Below are 22,331 nucleotides of genomic sequence, written 5' to 3' on the forward strand. Positions count from 1 at the left end.
ACCTATTCTGCACACCACATCAAGTCTGGTGTGAGCCAGTCTAAATCACTAACATGGAAAAAAAAAAAGAAATAGGGGAAAAAAAAAAAGGTCAGTTTTCTATCATTTCAGTGAATTAAATTGGCTCATGTGGGAGCTGATGACTGCTACATCTAGAATAAGGGAAAGAACATGGACTAAAAGAAGTAGTGAGGACAGAGCAAGGGAGATCTAACTACTTTATTGTGGCAGTTGTCTGTGGCTCCAGCATCACACTGAAAAGTACTGTAAAGAGTATGTGGCAGGAGATGACCAGTTCCAACCAAATCAGCACAGTCTGAAGTAACAATACAGAAGGTTGTTGCAAAACCTGTCTAGTCATCTTTCTACCCAACATTTACTCACTGAAAGAAAAGAAAAGAAAAGAAAAGAAAAGAAAAGAAAAGAAAAGAAAAGAAAAGAAAAGAAAAGAAAAGGAAAAGAAAAGAAAAGAAAAGAAAAGAAAAGAAAAGAAAAGAAAAGGAAAAGAAAAGAAAAAAGAAAAGAAGAGAAAAGAAAAGAAGAAAAAGAAAAGAAAAAAGAAAAAAGAAAAGAAAAGAAAAGAAAAGAAAAGAAAAGAAAAGAAAAGAAAAGAAAAGAAAAGAAAAGAAAAGAAAAAAGAAAAGAAAAGAAAAGAAAAGAAAAGAAAAGAAAAGAAAAGAAAAGAAAAGAAAAGAAAAGAAAAGAAAAGAAAAGAAAAGAAAAGAAAAGAAAAGAAAAGAGAAAAGAAAAGAAAAAGAAATGAAAAAGCTCCAATTATGAACACATTTTGTAAGCTCAAAGAAATGAGAAAAATGTGTAACGGAAGATATTCCACCCTAAGCAAATACCTAAGGAGGGAAACCTTACCACAAGTAGTTTCTCATACACAATGTCTCTGTAGGTCCCCTTTTTTGTCCCCTTTGTCCCCTTCTCTGTTCTACTTGACCACCATGAAATAAAGGTGAAATATTCACAGCCCTGCCACTTCATCACGCCTTGCATTGCAGTGAAAACAGAACTCAAGATAAAGATAGACAAGTCTTAATAAAAAAATTATTGACCTTAATCCTGCAAGATTCCCAAGTGACAAGTATCACCAGAGTCAATCAAAGCATACTGACATTTTTGTGGCGATGTGAAGCTTGGTGTGTTCCCCAAACAGGACTGTGCTCAAGAAGCTAGTTCCCACCTTCACAACTCCAGTAAAACTTCCACCAAAACTCAGTGAGCAGACAATGAACCATATGTCTCAGGAGGAGATAAAGCTCCTACCACTTGACTTGGTTTTGGATGCTGTCTTGCAAAACTGTTTCTGTGACAGTTTACAGTCCTGGTGAGACTCTGGCCGTGCATCTACAGCCATAAGGGCCAGAACCAGGACTGACAGTCACTGCAACAACTGCCCTGCTTCCCAATCACACCACTTGCTCCTTTCTATAAGGTTGGCAGTTATGGAATGCAACAGAAACCATCACCAACTTGTTTCCTTACCAGTATAGGTTGATAACACTCCAGTGGATCTGTGTGGGACTGACTCACCTATCTTTAAACCATATTGTGCTGAAGTGAAAGAATAACACTGTGTTGTATGACCTGGCCTTTCATTTAATTCTCTGTTAAACTGCTCATTTACACTTTGAAGAATATTGACACTGAATGCCGAAAGAAAATTACTAAGCACACATTTTTCTTCATCTTCACAGCACAAAATTGTTCTATTTCTTTTCTGAGAGAAGTAGGACAGTAATTTAAATTACTTTCCTTCACACCTCTCGCCTGTCTCTCAATCTCCCCCTATTCTTTCCCATTTGCTCTCTTACCAGAAGAGGTGGGCTGACACTCATCTGCTGAACTGAGGCCCAAGAGAGCTGATGTGCAAGCAAGAGCGCCTTTCTGTTACCTACAAATGGAGATACAAAATCAGCCAAAGAGCAAATTGGTGTTTGGGTCTATAGTATCTTAAATCACCTTAAATAAATCCATTACAGCCCACCTCTCAAAGGGTCCCAATCATTCCCCCATATCCTCTCTTCCTAATAGTTTCACTGCTTTCAAGATATGCTACTTTCAGTTTTTGTTCCTTAGCAAAGGCCATCACTAACAGAAAATGCAACCAATTTTTATCTTAAATGCTTGTCTGGTTATGATAAGCAAATCCCTTTAGTAGCTTCTGTGACTTGGTAAAGGTTTGATTTCTTTTTCAGTGTTTAAAATGTGTTTTTCCAGTTGTCTCTGACAGCTCACTGAAAAACACGGCGTTGTCAAGGTTCAAGTTTTCATAAGTGAGCTCTAATTTTTGATGCCTACGTTTTTGCATGCCCAGATGTGGAAACTGAGACTGGTTTCTCAAAGCTGCTCATGCACTGTAGCTCTGAGAAGAACCATGAGCTACAGAAATCCTGTAGTCTGGCATGCTCCACTTTCAGTCCTGACATTCACCCAAAATGAAGCCCTAAGCCTACACATGGATAATATGTTATTAATACACAAATTGATTCTACAAAACAACAAAACCTGCTTCTGATCCAAGAAGCCCTGTCCTTCAAACTCGTGCTGTGGCAAGCTAAGCAGATGCATGCATATTTTGCAATGCATTGCATTCTCAAAGCAGCGCTGTTAAGTGCCTGCTCTTCCTGTGCTTAAGCTGAGGGGACCCCCTAACTGTGAGTAGCACAAACAAAAGGAGAGCTCATGGGGCTAACTACAGAGGTACTATGGAGAACCTGAGATTATTTGGGAAGAGGGTATGTGTGGTTTGTGAGCTACCAGCCATTTTTTTAAAAATGATCCAGTATAAGAAACTCCAGGCTTGTTTTCCTCCTGTGAGCTCTATTTTCTACAGAAATATCCTTGCATTAAGAGCAAGCAAATGCTGCAGTGTAAAACCTGTGATCAATGTCCATCATGCTAGCTTTTTATTTATCTTTATTTCTTTGCCTTCAATGTGCAAAAAAGATGAAAAGGAGTTACAGAGGGGGAAAAAAAAACAAAAAGGGAAATGAGACAATGAACTACTACGCAAATATCTGCAAGTACCAAAGTTTTGAATTGAGTGACACCACAGTAAAGTCTAAAGTTAAAACATGTCAAAAACTCTTGAGAAAGAAACAGCTTTTTGCTTTCCTACAGGATGCCTCACTAGATTCTCTGGAATCAAATGGTGGAAGATTAAGCTTCTCTGAGTCAGGAATCTGTATAAGTTACTTTACCAGCGTTGCATCATGCCATAAATGAGGGCTAAAGCACAAACATGTAATGCAAAAACAGTGGCACTGCAAAGCAGTACAGTGCTGGTGCAAGAGAGGCTGGAAAAGCAAAATACATTCAGAGTGGTGAAAACAAGGAGAGGGATATTTCTTTCTGAGCTGAACACTCCCCTCACACTATAACAAGAAATCACTGTCTGATGGTCGTCTCTTCGTGCAAGCAGTCTGCAGCAATGGGGGTGGGAGGAGAAACACAGGAAAACAACAGTGAAAGTACAAAAGGATTGAATCCTGCAGTGTTCCCATTGTTGGTTCAATTTTGTCCCACTGAATCTAATTACAGATCTTCAGTAATTCAGAAGAGCAAAGCTGTAACCAGACTGCATGCTTTTGAAAATTTGATTATTAAAAGAAATTCAACTGCAGTAGCAATTCTTCAGGGCAGTAGGAATAACCAACCAAACAGCAAGGAAAACCACCCTCTGTTCTTATTGCCAGTGAGGAACTTCTGTTTCCTCTTTCTAAAGAGGAAGTAATGCTCTGAAGTAAGTAATGGCAGTGAATCAGCACATTTGCTAGACAAGGCAAAAAAACAGGTTCTTCACCTTTGCAGTCTGACTCTCTGAACTCTTGAGACAAGTACTGCAGTTTACTGTTAGTATAGAGAAAGTGTGGCTAGGAAGAAAAAGACTTCCTCTCCTGGGGAAACCTGTTCTGAGAAGCTCTGATAAATTGAATATGCATATTCAAGGAGAGGCACTTGCAAAGTGTTAAGTAAATCACCTAACAAGTAATAAGGGAGGTGGGAAGAAGAAGGATACAAGACAGACAAACTATAGGATAAATTAACACATACACAGAATGCCATAATGAATAGGTACAGCAATATTTAAACTATTTGATTTTTTCCACATTAGATGTTTTTTGTTCACAGTTTCCACAGGCAAGTGGTGATTTTGACTATTTTTCCCTCCTTACCTTTGAAATGAGAAAATGCTCTGTCAGCTTTAAATTTAGTTTCTATTTTAACATCAGATCACTTCATTTCCAATCCAAAATGTAAATTTCCCACTTTTTCACATTTGTGACTTTTCAGAATTTGATCCTTAAATTTCAGTATGTCATTCTGATTACCTTACATCCATGCAGAAGTCATTCTAAAATGACTTTTCAGTTAAATAAAAATCCAAGTTATTGAACAACTCAAATATCTTTCCAGTGACAACTGTGTTTGGTGCTCAGGACCCATGGAAAAGTAGAAATACGCAGAATACAGCCCAGGTTTATTGTATTATCATAAAAAAATTATGCATACATCTGTGGCTTTGTGACTGATAAGATCATATGTTGCAATAGAATTTGAGCAGAATTAAAATTAAAAAAGGTTGCTGAAAATATGGCCAAAACTCACGACTGAGATGCTCTAATAACTTGGCATCACCTGAAGGGGGACATCTGCTTCCCCCTTGCTCTACCACAACCAGTACATACCCACCCCATATCACCTGTTGCAGCCTTACCCTCCCACTTTGTGGCAGCAGATCTGGAGCTAATTTGATTCACAATTTCAGCATTAAAATATCAATTCCTTTGCTGCACAATGTTCTGTTGTTTCAGCATGTTGGTTCACTGCAGCATGGGATCAGAAGACCACCATTGCTGGTGCAGGGTGGAAAGGGTGGTGATGGGTCAACTTCAGTGGTGTTATATAACTTAAAAAAGTAGGTGCCCTTTCCAGGCTCTTGCTGTCTTTAATAAGGATCTTTAATCTATATTTTTTTACTGTCTTTTATTGTTAGGAGAGAACTCAGCCCTAGATGTATTTTTCTTTTTTTCAATATACTCCACACCTTCATTTCCCACTAGTCTCAATGGGAGCAGAGGGAATTCTGTCCTGGCAAGGCTGGGCTCTCCATCATCACGCATACAAAATGTCTGTCCTGACAGCTAATAGGCAAGCTACCAATGGAAGTACACTGCTCCATGCCTTCTAAGCTCACCTATGTGTTATTTGTCCCACAGTTTTAAGTGTCACATTTGCTTATTGTTTAAAAAAACAATATCTGTGCTCATCTCAAGCATAGATGTGATTTGTTTTTGTTGGTAACAAGTTTGCACTTTGCTAGGGGAACCTTAGCCCAACTGAGGCTTATTGCTGACTACCCTTGAGCATGGCAGGTAGGCCAAACTTTTCACACATAGCACCTATATTTAGCACCGAATTGACATGGAGGACTACATGACAGCAGGACTGCACTAGAAACTTTTTCTGGTAAAACAGTATGTAGCACAGAGTTGGTTAGAGGTGTGATTTTACTGCAGCATCGCTAATGTCAGCAAGAGTGCTAGCACACAGTTAAAAAATACTACTTGCCTGTAAAAGCTTATTTCATCCTGGGAACTGATGCAAAATGTAAATGTAGCAAAAAAAGAATGTTTTTCTGATAGAAGTTAGGGTGGACATCAATAGTGATCTAAACCAAGTGTGTGCATAGGTTTGATCACAACGTATCAGGCAGAAGTCTTGGGCTGGTTCTTAGCACAGGGGAAGGGACTGGAAGGACAAAGCATTGTTAGGCCCGCTGGCAAAGCTACTCCTGGTAAAAGTTGCATTTCCCAGGGGTAAGGCAGCAGTAGGACTACACCAGAACCAGGTTTACACAGGACATGGGCCTCTGGTTGACGTATTGCCATCACCAGAACTCCACAGAGCTCATGCAGTGGAGTATTTGAGAGAATTTTAGATGATAGAATTTGAATATTTTGTGGCAAGTTTTAGGCATCCAAGCCTGATAGATATGTTCTGAATAGCTGGAGTCCTAAGTCTGTCCACAGAGACAGTCTGAGACACTTAATGATATTCATGATATCTCAATAAGTATGATGAAGGCAGAACCCTGCTTTCTGTGTGTGCAAGACAGAGAGAAAGGAGAAAGAGATCCTTTTCCTCATAAGTGCGAAAGAAAGCTACCAACATACCACTTCACATAAACATCATGTTAAGCCCTATTGCTGTCAGGACTAATTGAAATTTATGGATTGGTACTTGCAATATTAACTCAGGAACTGTCAAGATTCATTATTTCCACTGGAGTCTGACAGTCTTGTCTTAGCATTATGAAATGTCAGTCTCTTTTTCCCTTGATGATAAAGAAAGAACATCTGCATTTCCCCACCCTATAAGGCTAAAAGGGTTTGAAAACTACTGTTGTGGCCAGTATTTCAGTGTTTTCAGGATCATGATGGTCCAGTCGCTGCTATTGTCACAAATAGAAAAGGAAAAAAAGTAACTTGTTTACTGTATAATTGCTATTTTTCCCTGTTGAGCCGAAGGAATACTACAATTTCTCCTTAGTAGAAACGGTGCTGCAGTTAACACTTCTGATTAAAGAGTATCTAGAAAAGTCCTTTCTTCCTTTGATTAAAACTGAGTGAAAGGACTGAGGTTAGGAAAAGGCAGACAGAGCAAAACATCATTTCATCTTCAGAGATACATGTTCAACTAAAAGCTTGAGCACAAAGTGGAGGCTGTTTAGAGTACAAGCCTTCTCTATTGTATCAGGTTCTGAAGAGCTGTCCATAGGGATGAGTTTAATGTCTTACAAATCAAAAAACCTCTATATTAACATGAGGTTAAAACTAATATGAAGTTCCCTCACAGATCTTTAAACAAACTGTTAAACCTATTACTGGTCTTTCCACCGGCATCACTGATGCCTCCAACTTGATGAGATGTTTATAGGTGCAGATGTTCCTTGGTAAAAAGGGGTGATGATATACCTATATAAGCAAAAAAAGGAAAAGAAAACCTAGGACTACTCATATTCAAGAACTTGCAAGTTAACTCTCTGACATTTTACTCAAAATTACACTGGCAGTTAGCAGTTCCAGATGGGCTGAGAAGGGACTTTGGGGCCAGTGTGGATGGACGTATTCATCTTCCCCAGAAAGAAATAATTGGAGGTAGCATTATATATGCAAACTACCTTTGTAGAAGTTACCACAAAATCCTGTTATAGCAGTCTAGGAAATTTATCTAAAATTACAGAAGTAGCAACTGTATTTTCTCAGTTCAAAGATTTGTGTTAAAATTTTGCTCATAAAACCCTTTCACAGATCTGACCCATAGGACAGCCTTTTGAAAGAAGCAAAATTCCACTTCTCACAGGTGAGGCTTGTTACAGAAAACCAGAGAGCGCAGCAGTATACAGAGTAATAGTCCAAACCTGTTAAGCCAAAATAAATTAAAACCTACCAAATCTGAACAAGTTGCCCTCTACAAACAGTCTGAGATTTGCAGTTTCATCACAGATGTTTCCTTCTCTCATTTTCAGTCATCTCAGCTCCTTTTCCCCTAATGTCAATTTGCAGTTGAGTGGGTGAAACTAAAAGCAGTTTAGGACTTTGATTCAGACTAATGGAGTCAGGAATGGTTTCAGCAAGCAAGGCTTATTTGTAACTGCACCATGACAAGGCAGTGCCAGATCCTCACATGAGAAGAGGGGGCCAAGGGACTCAGGCCTATTGCGCTGCTCTGCACAATAACTATTACAGAATGAACATCATTACCACCTACAGACTTAAAAAAACAAAGATGTGTACCTGCCTATACAGAGACGGTGGTAAAATACTGGCACAGGTTGCCCAGAGAGGTGGTCATGCACCTTCCCTGGAGACATTCAAGGCCAGGCTGGATATGGTTCTGGGCAACCTGACCTAATTGCTCATTGCAGGGGGGTTGGACCAGATGAACTTTGAAGATCCTTCCAACCCAAACTATTCTGTGATTCTGTGATACACGTGTGGAAAACATTATAAACCAGTGCATCAATTTACCGTTGTTCCATCAGATCACCTGAGATAGTTGTTAGCAGAGAGCTATTAATTTTTATTGTTACTATGCTCAGTGCTCCAAAGCCTAATTAAGGCCTTAATTTGAATGTACACAGACTAGCATCTATTCTCACATTCAATAGATGAGTGGCTAAAAGAATTAAAATCACTTATGTGATCATAAGTACAAGAGACCTCACATCTCTTTTTATAAACAATCAGAACTGGCATGTTTTCAAACACTCAAAACTTTCTGAACAAAAAATGGATAGAGGCTCAATGAGGACAAAAGGTTGTAAATAGTTTAATCAGGTTGAGAGAAAAAACGTATTTCTTGTTCCTCTCCCACCTCAGTTCTTTCAACTCAAATAAAAGCAGAAAAGCAAAGGTCAGTGATCACCATTCTCACTCCTATTGACCCAAACTCTCTGTAACTACAAGGCTAATTGATAAAATCCTAAATCTCTGTTTAAATCACAGAAACAACCATGACACACTCACCTAATCTGTTCACCCTCTTTACCTGTAGAGAGACAACATTCAGAAGTACAGGTAATCTATTTACATTATCTATTTGACATTCAAGTCCTTGTGACTGGAGGTATCAGGAAATTATAAAAATAAAAGTGGAAATATAATTAAAAAATGCACATTTCAGGGAAGTTCCACTCTGCAAGGAAAAGAAGAACACTCATTTACATAGGAAGATAGTAAAAATTAAGAATACTCAAGGGAATTTATTTTTCACACAAGGTCCAGCTGGACCTTGTCACAGGAAGCCAAAGAAGCAAGAACATAAGAAGGTGCAATAGGGGATTGGACTTTATTATACAGATATCAAAAAAATACAGATACATAATTTCAAAATTTCAAAAACCTTGAAGAGATGTTAAACTTGGTCCCCCAAAACTTTAAATGATTTTTAAGTCATTTAAATGGGGGTAAGAGATACCTTAGCGTCATCCAGTGTCAGACACAGGATGTTGTGCTCTCACTGTAGGTCTGTTCTAGTAAAGCAATTTTGTATTTCGTATTTGGCAGAAAGATTCAAGCTCATTCACACATTTTCTCATATGCGTATCCTTTCAATAGTCATAAAGTAATTTACAGCACTTGAAAACCATCCATTAGTCAGGCTTTACTGGCATACACCTAACACCACGTTTGGCATTTGTTGCAAGTATTTTTCAGGATATGAATGATTAATGGTATAATTACAGATTTCATATTGGCTAATAACTTTAATTCTGGACAGACATTAACACTGTAGATCTAGCAACATTTAGCAGTATTTAGCCTTGAAACAGACTGCAGTGTTCTAAGTGTTAGCAAATACTTAATAGCTGTTACATTCATTGTAAACTACAGCATTTAATAAACAGGAAAAAAAGAGAAGCAAAACCCGTGATCAAACAGTATTTCCTGAGTATCTTTGAGAATCTCTGTAATGCTTACTTATCAATTTTCTCTCCTATTTACATGACTTATACAGAGTTATATACCACAGTAAATGCTGAAATATCAGGAGCTTATAGAAAAAAAACCCACATGTTTAAGCTGACAATTTCATTTTGTGAAAAACAAGAAGTCCAGGCAGAGGATGAAGACTATTTACACTTGAAACAACAGAACAATTGATTTGGAAAACAGAGCTTAATGTGTGAGCTGGCAGCTGTCCAAGCATCCCAGAAAGATGTTCATTTTCTTTGCTCAGATGCTTTCCAATCTCTTCCTGAACTCCTGGTTTAGTGTGACAGCCGAAAGCTGCACAATCTAACCTCTCACCAGGTTTGGTGATCCTTTGAAGGAAACAATTTTCACCTGAAGGGCCAGAAATAAGGGAATGTTGTTTTGATTCCACAAAATATAATTCTTGATTTGGGGAATAATTTGGCTGTGAGATATATCTTCACAGACTGTTTTTTGTGTACTCCCTTTCCACTACCGTTCTCCATTTTCCTTTCATCCTGTTTTTTCCTCTCATTCCAATGCCCGCACTCCAATGTGTCCTTTTTCTCTGACACCTGGTAAGAATTTAAGCTAAAGACTGTGTTTTCCTTAGTAGTGAATCTGATGGATTTCCTAGTGACTGTTCCTATGATTTAGACTTTATTCAATTTGTATGTTAATGACATTCTGAAATACAACCATTTGTTATACATAAACTCATGCATTGTCTGTTCACACATCAACCTGCAATACCACACTGATTTTTGTTCTCTCCTGAAAGCCATGTATTAAGATGAAAAATTAAGAGACATCTTCATTCTTGTGCACTTCAACTCACAGGGAATCAGTTGCCAATAAAAGTAGAGAAAATAACTGCTTGAAAGTGTTAACAATGCTAATTGAATTCTAGTTAACTTGGCCTGGCTGCAAGCCAGCAAATCTAGTATGGCACTGACAGGGATCAAAGATCTATGCGCTACTTATGTACTGCATATGTTTTTCCTACTGAAAAAAAAAAATTACTAGCAGTAGCAATATGCACTAAGCATTTTTTTTCCAATTAAATCACTTTGCCTAAATCATTTTTATCATTCAATGATCATGATTTAAAAGGCAAGAATTAAGTAGAAAAGGATGCACAATAGGCAAGATTTTGTTGTAGCAGTGGAACTTAAGTACTACTTGCAGTTCCATATCTATAAAAGGCAGAGCCAAGTTAGAGAAAGTATGGAGAATAACAAAATAATCAAACTTTAAAATAATTAAAATTTGTGTGAGACTGAGTGGACTGTGACTCCTGAGGTTGGGCAGCAGATGGGTGAGGACTGAATGTCAGGTTTAGAAGCTCATGATGGCAATGGACAAGGTGAGCGTTTTTTCAGCAAGTCCCAGGTTATTCGAACTAGGGAACACACAACAAAAAGAGACCCATGTAAGAAGGATATTTTAAGCACTACTTTGTTTTTAAACAGGAATGAGCTTCTGGAATCTATTGACAGAGGAGATTTCAGAGGCAGAATGTATCAACAGGTTCAGAGAGGACTGGATAAATTTATGGACAACAGGTCCTTAAGCAGACATTAAAATAAATAGGCAGGGATGCCCTTGATGTCATCCCTTAACCAGCAGTTGTGGTTGGTGAGGAAATACAAGAGGAAAGGACTACAGACAGTAGCTAGGGTTGCATCCTGCTCCCAAATTGTGTCTGCTGTCACTGGGAATAATACCTTTGACAGGAAAAGGAGACCAAAAACTTCCACGTTGTATTAGATCATCACTAACACCATCACCACGTCCTATACGCTCCTATGTGTTTATCCTATATCCTGATTTCTATATGCTTGTATGATTCCCAGCATAACAGGGACCTCTCTGTGCCAAAGACTCAAGTAATCAAAAAAAAAAAACATTAAGAAGGTACACAGATCTGCAGAAGCTGCATAACGTGATGAAGGCATGATGTAATTTGTAATTATTTGGCAACATAATTTTTTCCAATTTCCTCCACTCTTAAGAAAGAAAAGAACATTACATCTATAACTTTGTATAATTTACGTATTCTACAAATAAGGAATGTCTAGTTAGGTGTGATTAGAGGTGATAATGCCCTATTAACCTCAGGTTAGACTTAAAAAGGCAAAGCAAATACATCACAACAGAAAATCAGTGTTCGTTTAATAACTTCCCTTTTTTTTTCTCTGCTGGAAATCAATACATTGCTATGATAATTCACCTATTTTATCTGCAAACTGTAATAGCTTATGGCTACAGATCCAAGGAAAGAAAATTACCCTCTATGTAAAAGTATAAAATTAGCAGCGCATGTCCTTACTATGATAATCAGAACTACTTAAACTTGACCTCAAAGCAAAAGTAATTGGGTCTCTGTTCTTTTGTGTCTCTTAATTATCTCTGGAGGGGATACAAAAAAATACAAAAATTGTCTTTTGTTTGTTTTCTGCATTAGAAATGCAGATGCCTTCTGCTTGGAAGACTTGAGACCTGAGAATTCACAAGAGTCAAAAACATGGAAGTGACTTGCAGAAAAAGGAAGGATTCTTATGTTTCTTTGTCCCTGAATCTCACATAAAACTAAATATACAGAGCAGTGAATAAATGGTCATGGGAAAAAATGGTATGCATGCTTACCACTATATATATCACATGCTTGATACCTACAAGCAACAGATGCATTTTGGATTGTTCAACCTAGAAATGGGTGAGTTGCATTTATATACATTTATCCTCAGGTAAGCCATGGATTTACCACTCACCTATGCACTCTAGAGAGCCCATAGAATTGTTCCAACTGACTTTGGTAGACTTGTCTCCTTAATTAATTCTGCTAATAATGTAAGTATTTTTATTGGCCTTTGTCACCAGATTATGGCATGTGCCACTAGAAGGCTTGCTGCTTGGTGTACGTTCACGTGCATGTGTATTTCTAATGAACACTCAGCATTCCTCAATGGAGGGAAGAAATGAAAGAAAACCATCTCACACTTTGGAGCAGAGTTGTGCTATAGGAGTGCTACAGATTAAAAAAGAAAAAGAGATGTGTATTTTCTGATAGAATTTGCATTTAACCCAGGAATAAATGGATGTCCCCTATGTTTTTTTTCTGTAGCATAGTCTGTAGTAGTAACAAGCTTGTTGTAGTTTCAATTGGTTGTTAGCTAGAAATTGCTGTTATTTTCTATTTTTTCTAATAGAAAAAAAGTGTCATTTTCTATTGTTTTCAATTCTCTTGCAAATAATCGCAACATGGCGACTACATTCTTACACCAGGGCACCATAATACCTTAATGCCATTCTTTCACTAGTGAACATTTCTTCATAAACACCTGTGGTTTGTAACAAAATCTGTTGAGAAACCTAAAGCTAGACTTATCGAATAAAATAATAGCCAGTATTCAGAAACCAGCTAATTTTTGCAGATAGTTCTTCCCAGGAAAAGCAAAATCCTTTCTTCTCATCCCAAAAACAAGGGAAGAATTAGATCTTTACTCAGCAAAGCATTTCCAGCACAAGCTTAACCTTAAGCATGAATAGCACCTTCTAAAACATACTCTTGAAATTTAACCAAGGAGTCGGTAAGAAATGTAGGCATACTGCTCCTGCACAATTCACATTTTAAAACAATCCTGCTCCTCTCCCAGCCTGCTTACATGTCATTTTTCAGTTCCTATATTAACCTCCAATGAAACACCAGATTACACTAAAACCAGTAACACCTCTAAACCCAATCCCTCTTCAGCAGAAGATTGTTGAAACATTCCCTGAAAGATCTACGGACACGATGTTCCCTGTCTGCCCAAACATAACACCACGCCAGCACTGCAGCCTTGCGCTAAGAAAAGCTCCCACCAAGCAACCGCAGAACAATACTTCTGTCCTATCAGGCAGGAGGCTCTGGGGTGACCGTTGAGTGCACTCTGATTTTACAAACTGTCATATGGCGAGATAGTGGTGGGTTTCAATGCCGTCACCTATTCAGTCAGCCCAGATGAACTAGAATCACCATTTCAGTTATATCATAGCTCAGGGGGAGAACATGTCACCCTCTTTATTTCCAGCTCAGAACAAGCTGCTTAGGCAGATGCTAACTGTGGTCCTCCCTGCCATGTTCTGTAGAGTGGCCTTTGTCTGGGTTAATTGAGCCCCCACTCCATTTAATAGGCTGTTGAAGTCTTATTGAAACAGAGCTAGTGCCGCAGGTTAAATACATTGCAGTGCTCTTGTTAATCCCCTCATTAATGGAGCTGTAAAGCTTGTTGAGAGCTGTGAGTTTGCATATATTATCAGAGAGTTCTCCACTCAAGTGCTATCAATAAAATGACAAAGCCAGTTTGCAAATAGTGAAATCAACAGTGACAGAAAGCTAGATACATTAAAAAAATAAACAAGTTAATAACTGATAAACCTGATTTTCACACTTGGAGCACAAAAAAAAAAATAATAATAAAAATCCCAGTTGAAGAATCCAATTTTTTACTGGATAAACTTAAAACATGAATTATACGAACACGACTGCTTTCCTTGAGCAGAGAGAACAAACAAGAAAAATACCACTTCTTCAACGGGGGCTTCTGGCTGAGGTTTGGCTGTAGCTGTTTAGAAGTAGCTTAATGATCCATGCACAGACTAAGCACTTAGCAAACCCAAAGAAAACAAATGAATTCATAATACAAAATAAGAAGTGAACTTAGATATAAAATACAATGGAGCATGTTGAGAAAGCCTCATATGGTCTCCAAAGGAAAAGAAAGCAGAAGTGGGTGGTTAAGAGGAACATTTAGTAAACCAAGGCTCTCTCACACCTGCCAGGAACAGGGAGCAGGAGAAAGGCCTCCTGCAACACATGCATAGTGGGATATGGCTGACTGTCAAACAGCAAAGAAATAGGAAGACAGGACTGCTGAATGATGTTCACCAGGACACAAAGAAGGAGTCTGAGCAGGAGAGGCAGCCACTAAGAGCAGATGAGAGCAGAGCTGTCTGGAGGCCCAAGTATCTGGTGCTGATGTCAAAGATCTCAAAGGGCATTTTGCAATGACCTGCTCAGATTAACCAGCAGCCTCTTGAGTTCATGTGTTTCCTAAAGCAGATCTGAAGCAGCAGTCTCCCTTGTAACAAGGAAGATAGAACTACATGAAAATCTCCTTTTGTGCATATTCATCTTTATCTGCATTGTATGTATGATCCTTGGCAGATCAGAATGCCATAAAGCAGCACATAAGTAAAACTAATGGCTAACACCATCAAAACTGAGCTGTTGTAGGTATGATGCTGATCTTGTGCTGATTTCAACTTCTCCCACTCTATCTGACCAATGAATGCACAGGGTTTAGAAAATCCCAGTAGGCAATTTCAGAAACATGACAACCACAGTCAAATACTTTACAGATACTCTCAATTCTTTTTCTAAAATGTAACATGAATGTTTCTGTCTGCTCCTTATTTTCCACCTCTATTTCAGTTCCTGGCCTGTAGGAAAATCTGCTTCACATTCTTTTCTTAACAGCCCTACCTATATAAGTAGCTATAATTCTGATCATGACCCTTTTTTAAACCCTGGAATAAGCATATGCAAAGTTTGCCCATCTATGTTAGACAGTGAGATAATTTTTACCAAGACCTGTAGTGGTAGGAAACGGGGCAACGGTTTTAAACTTAAAGAGGGTATGATAAGATTGGACATAAGAAAGAAGTGGTTTATGAGTGTGGTGAGGCACTGGCACAGGTTGCCCAGAGAAGCTGTGGCTGCCCCATCCCTGGCAGTGTTCAAGGCAGGTTGGACGGGGCTTTGAGCAACTGGGTCTAGTGAAAGGTGTCCCTGCCCATGGCAGGGGGATTGGACTAGATGATTTTTAAATGTCTCTTCCAACCCAAACCATTCTATGATTCGAGGGAAATGATACAAAATTGGCAAAGGTTGGTCTCTTTGTTTTACCTCAGATCTTATAAAAAGTCATTTTATTCAGTAATATTTTTACTTTAATCATAGTAGTGATAGAAATGGCAATTTTGTCCATCACAATTGGCTTTTCGTTGAAGTTTAACTGCTGTCATAAAGGTTTTTTTAATCTTAAAATTTAGCCTGTAAGTGTTGAGGGGCAACCTGAAGCAATTATTACACTTCTGAGAGCAATAATAGATATTATAAATATCTTATGTGTCCCCTGTTCAGCAAGACCTGGCACCTGACCAAGGTGTCATAAGCCACTTTTTAACATCAAATATATAGTGCTTATATCTTTCACTCCTTTTTTTCATGTAGGTTAAACGTAGTGGTAGGAGAAAAGGTATCAGGTATGGTCAGGAAGCTCAATAACAATGCTTGAGAGTTGGCAGGTCTGCAAGCGTATCTTGCAACAAATGATGTTAGGTTTGTGAGTCTATACAGTGTTTAAGTTCAAGGAAGCTTAAGGTCCTTTCCAACCCTAACCATTCTGTGATTCTATGATTCTATTTAACATGTAAACAGCAAGGGCTGAATTACTATTCACCTAACTGCAGGTAGTGCTAGTCACAGCTTCAGCTGTCTCACTCCAAGAACATGCTGCCTGCCTTGTCATGGAGATGCCTTTACTAAGCTCAAGGAGTAAGATGTTTGTATACCCATGTTCCTGCATTGACTATGGAAAAATCAGCAAACTGCTACTGCAAACTACATTAGTCACTTAATAATTTCTGTGAGCCTGCAGACAAGAGGATCACTTCACTACGTGGACAGCATACCCACAGTAACTCACAGAATCTCTGCGGTGTTTTCCACAGCAAAAGACATTCCCCTTATCCTCTTCTCTACCAAGTCAGCCTGGCTGACTGTTTTTCACCAGACCTAGCAAAGCACATTTTGAAATGCTGGCATCTTTCCCATAAATTTTCATTATTTATCTAAATTAAAATTTTCATATAACCTCCTCCTTGTTCTCTGTCATCTGTAAAACAAAAAATAAAGGAAGTGATGACCAAAGTGGAGAAAAAGGACCTTCACTGCCTGGCATAGTGGATGGGAGTTGCCAGTTTCCATTCCAACTTACAGAACTGCTGTCAGCAGAAGGAACTCCTCTCCTTCCTATGAATGAATACAATTTAATAGTATTTCTCTTAGTAATTAAAACCTTTGGGTAGCAACAAGTCACTTCCCAGAACACTTGCCAGAACTTGCAGTTCTTGATCAAAACGGGACTGTTAGTGGATGTAAGCCAGCAATTTTTAACAGAATTTCCTCTGCTTCCTCTTCCTACTTGCTTCTCATGAAAATACTCCACCAGAAACATTTTTCACTGGCTCTTTCAAATATTGAGCCTGTAGGCAGGCAGTGGCTGGATAAATATTCTGCTGCTAGCAAGGGTCCAATGAACGATTGTCCATCTGTACAAAGCTTGCTTTTCTCCCTATGGATCTAAAATGTCACCTGTTAAGCAACACACAGATGGGTTTTATGTTTGCCAATTGATCTAAATAGGGATAGTTGTATTATTGATGGTGGTCCTTGGCTGGCCATAATGTTAAAAAAAAAAGGAAATCTTGGCATAGGAACTCTGTTAATTTAGTTTTAAAAATATTTATTTAGCTAAATTTGAGTAAAATGGCTTTTTTTTTTTTTAATTTTTTGTTTCCTACCAGGCAAGAAAAACTGGGGGTTTATCTGAGGAAGCGAATATATAGCATTAATCAATAACTTAGCTTGTCAGTATTTCAGAAAAATCTCTTCTACCAGCAACCTCCCTCTGAGCCTACGACGATCAAAGAACATTGTCTGTTTGACTTTATCTAACCCATAATGTCTTTCTGTCTAGAGAAGCCCATGTGATATGATACCACTTCAGTGTTGTGTTTTCACTGTCATACACCAGTGCTTTATTGTTCAGAATCTACTCTCTCACTCAGTTAACATCCACTCTTCCATTGCACTTGGTTTCCATAATTTTGCAACATGCAAACATTGTTCTCTCAACTCAGTGCTATGCTTTAGCTAAGCAACAGGGATTTGAAGGCAAAGGTATCATGACCTCTTTTCCTTTCAGCCAGTCAAAAGGAGCCTGTACTAGGAAGAATTTGACTGTCAGAAGAATAAATTATTTATTTCACAGCTTTTTAGTGTCTTTATTTCTAAGTCTTTATGTCACTTACTGTGTAGTACCCCAACTGCTAGGAGTAAATTTTCATGGTTATAATGCAGGACATAAGTTTCATGAAATACCCCTGCTTCATAGTACCAACCCTTATCACTCGCTATCAAAATCTCTAGTAAATGCTAATATCCTTGCTTGCTTACAACTGTGTAAATTGCTTTCCGCACTTGGGATGAAGCATATGCTGAAGTGTGCTAACTGAAAAATAATCTTTGCAAAAGATAGATATTTTTGATAAGTTTTTCTTTTTGTTTTGAAATTGTTGTAGCTAAGACTTTTTTTTTTCTACACAGTTGGAAAAAAGAGCCACGTTAAAACATATAATCCAGGTAAGGATTATACAGTAATATTAAAGGTAATAAAGATTACCTTTCTGTGTAGCCTGGAGTTCCATTTGTGGATGTTCTCCTTCATAGCTCAAGGGGGTTTTGGTCATTTTTGAAGATCATGCAGTCAGGAGAGTGTTCCAAATTCTTTTTGTGTGCTCTCCAGGAATACTGCAAAAGCTGAGGTCATGTACATGAGCGTCAAACAGCTGCTTTTGTACATTAGAAAGATAAGAATTTGCAGGTTATAGTGAATTTACATCTATCACACATTCAAAAAAAAACCCAAAACATACACCAGAAAAAAAGAAAGAAAGAGCAGGCAAACAGCAATATTTATAGAAAATCACCATGGAATAATGTTCAAATGAACTAGGAAACACTTGCTAAAATAAAGCTATTTCAGCACCTTTGTCCCTGCAGAGGAAAAATAACTCAGTGAACTTTTCAGAACATTGGAACACCAAAGTCTCCCTTCTCTTTCCCTCAAGGAAAAAGTGTTCTGATGACATTGGCTGCATCTAGACTACAGTTTTTAAGAAAGTCTTAAGAGTGATTTAAACAGCTACTTCCCAGTACTTGGGTGTTGAATACCCTATGGGCACTTTGAAATTCCCAGGAATGATGATGGACAAATTTGCCTAGACAGTCCTCAGGATTAAGGGTTTTGCTTCCAAAAGCATTTATCTCAAATAACTGAGAAATGAACCACTGCTTCCTATATGATATGAAAAGCATATGCTTCTAAAAATGTGATTTTCTTTTAAAGTCTTTTTCCTCAAAAGCTTAAAGAGGGAAACTTATAAGATAGGATAGGAAAGCCTTTTTTGGCATAAACTCCTCAAGATCTTTCAGAAATGGAGAGGGGAAGCCTACAAGTAGAGTCAACCAGTCAACCACTAACACACTGTACACTTAGATGAAGGTGAGCCACATGCTAATATATTGTGCAAGCAAATCAAGAATCCTTTGCCAGTCAAAGTCAGCAATGAGATTTATTTGACTAAATATTTGACTAAATACTGAAAAAAGAACAGCTGGAAAAAGCATGAAGGAAAGTGAATTAATGAAGTACCAGGTCTTCACTTTTGATATACCTGTTGCTGGCTCTGTAATGAAATGTGTGTTGACCACTTGTACAGGAGAAGCTCACTGCAAGTCATTTGTCTTGTCATATACTGTGGGAGGCACAAAATGATCCATATTAGCTGCAGTGCATAAAAGTAGGGACAATAAACTGCTCCTAGCCAAGTACTGCCCCAGTAGGGCCCCAGCAGACCTTGTTGCATCAGCTCAACACAGAACATGACAAGGCCTTGACTCCTCATCTCTCCATTTCACTTGAGCTAATGTGTTAATAGATCTAATGCCATCTTGTTTTCTCACTTTGGTTCGGCAGAAGGTGACCAGACGAGTGTGAGGTCATTTTGGAAAAAGGACTGCTGAGGTAAGGGTCATTGAGGAGGCAAGGTGCAAGAGTTCAGGATCTTGCCTCCTGGGAAAACTAAAGTTTGCAGTCTGACTTCTACATTTTTACAAATTCCTTGTCATGACTTGTATCTCCACCTATTTAGTCCATTTATCTTCCTTGCTGGAGATCATCTCTCCCTAGTGTGGTGAACAGGGAGAAATGTCAAGAATTTGCAAAAGAATATGTTGTTGTGCTTAGAGAGATGCAGGTGGAACATGCCACCATTACTGCCCATAATTATTATATATAATTGCTTTGTCTTCTTCAAAGCGAAGTTAACTTTTTTCTTTGGAATAGGGAGGCTTAACGTGGCTGTAACTTGTGCTAACTGCTTACAGCAAAGGTGACCAATCCCGAGATGTCTGCAACAAAGTATTCCCCGTTTTACTACCTTGTTTTGCTTACTGCACGCTCCTGACATCTTTGCTCATTCTGAGCTCCAGTATATCTAGGGGTGTGCCCAGAATAGGAAACATCACAACCTCATTTCCAGATGCAATAGAAAAGTCAAGTTAGATTCTTTCACTTAATACTGATGAATACTTGCTTGATCTGAAAAAGGCAGATTGGATCAGTGTGCGTTACCTGAGCATCCAGGACACTGTTCTAAATGCAAACCGACCTTGCAGAAAAGAGAAGGTTTCTGAGTGCAGTCATCATTCTCCATGTGCAAATACCGTTCCTGGAGCAGCAGAGTAAGACTGGCCATTTTGTGAGAGTGCCAAAAAGACAGAAGGCCATCTGGTGCTATAGACTAACTAATCTAACAGCACTGAAGTCAGCACAGCCTGGTTGGTATACAGTATATCAAGCTCTCTTAGAGCCAGATTAGTCCCTGTACTTAAGATAGACTAGACATTACATTATCAGTGCTAGAGAATCTAACACTAACAAGCTGAAAGAGACAAGCAGGAAATGTGGACCTCAGAAAGAACAGAGAATAGGAAATGGGTCAGACAGATTTGTCTGGGGTTAAGAATTTTGGAAAACAAAGTGTATGAATGTATTGGACTCAGCTGCAAATTTGTATGTGTAAAATCTTACCTTGAATAACTTAAGACTTGTTATCATTTGTACAGGTAGTTTGCAAGAGTCTAAAGTTGTTATGAAGATAATATGGAAGGAAAGGGAGGAGACTGAGATTCAAATGGAAAGAGTAAAAGTTTAGTAACAACACATGCAATTACAGTATCATAACCTTATGTCTCAGTGGTCTGCTGTGTTCATTGCACTAAATGTGGTAGTACTGTGTGCTTATATGAACGTACAGTACTGAAAGACAGTACATTTATACAAACAACATGTCACTTTCCCGAGTGGGAGAGCAGGATCACTGTCATACTTGAGGGCTGAAGGATGGTCAGTATTTGCACAAGCAGTTATGTAAAAGTATATGCAGTCATCCTGTGAATTGCAGACCAATAGTTTCCATTCAATAGCAGGTAAATTATTTGCACTGGTGACTATAAAATACTTAGAACATAATGGGATCTATACACTATAAGGTCTGAAAGGAGCTAATCTGTTAAAATTCTTTGAGACAGTAGTATAGTAGATAAAAGTGAAGGCTGACATGATTTAGGGATGTCTCAAAATTCCTTTGTCCAAACACTTTATAAAGAGTAACTGAAGAAGCTAAGTAAGCAAAGAGGAGGAGACAAAGCAGTTGCACAGATCAAAAATGGTGAAGTAATAAGAAACAAAAAGAAAGAAAAATGGTTGCTATGGCATGAGGTTATTCATGGTGTGCCACAAGGTTCCATCCTTGGGCATCTGTTGTTTATCAACAATCTGGAAAGTGTTCTGCTGACATTCCAAAATTATTTAAGTTGATCAAGACCAGAGAAACTGTGAAAAACTTTGGAGGCCTTAAGCAAGTTGAGTGAATAGAAAATATGATGGCAGATGAAACCAAATGCTGGCAAATTTCTTTAGCACACTTTAAAGGAAATCACTGGAAGTGCTCACTGTCCTGGGTCCTAAACTGACTGTATCTCAGACAAAGACTCAACAAACACTGTACATAGATCAAAAAGACCATTACTCATGAAGAGGTGGTGGTAGAAAGAGTAAGCAGTTACTGGGCTATGCACAAAACATAATGGTAACAGAACAGAAATACATTAATATATGTCTATGCATTGTAATTCAGTTAATTTAATAGACCACTTGTCATCTGCAACACTGCACAATTTTAAGTGCCACTATCAAAAAAGGGATAGAAGAATAAACTGAAATAAAAATTAGTAGAAACACACTGAAAGGCTCTCCTGTGTTTGCCTTAGACAGAAAGCAAGCAAATGGGGACACAAGAAAAAAATCACAATAACAAATAACATGTTCTCAGTACAAGAATAAGGGAGCATTCACTGAAATTGAAATTTAGTGGCAATTTCAAAGTGGCAATTGGAAACTTTTTTTTACACAAAGCAAAATTATTTATAATGTCAAATATTAAGGATGGAGATTTCATAATTGGTCTAAGCCCCTGTTTCACTGTTTCCCACCCTCCCTATGATCTTATTGATAGCCTTCTAGAACATATGCTTCTTTAATCATCTTTCTGGTTCTTTACTGGATTTGCTCCTGCATGTCACAGAATCACAGCATGGCTGAGGTTGCAAGTGACTTCTGAAGATAACCTGATTCAACACTTCTGCTCAAGCAGGGTATCCTGGGTTCAGCAGTAGCAGTCATTTTTCTCCTTCTTGGTAGCTGGTGCAGTGCTGTGGTTTTGACTTTCAGCCTGGGAACAGTGCTGATAACACCGATGTTTCTAGTTGTTGCTCAGTAATGTTTGCTCTGCCAGGGAGGAGGGGAAGCCGGGAGGAAGCAGAGACAGGACACCTGACCCAAGCTAGCCAAAGAGGTATTCCATACCATAGCATGTCATGCCCAGTAT

The sequence above is a fragment of the Pezoporus occidentalis genome, unplaced genomic scaffold (genome assembly GCF_034315485.1).
Source record: "Pezoporus occidentalis ecotype Australia unplaced genomic scaffold, CSIRO_AGI_Poc_V1 ctg80, whole genome shotgun sequence".
NCBI lineage: Eukaryota > Metazoa > Chordata > Aves > Psittaciformes > Psittacidae > Pezoporus > Pezoporus occidentalis.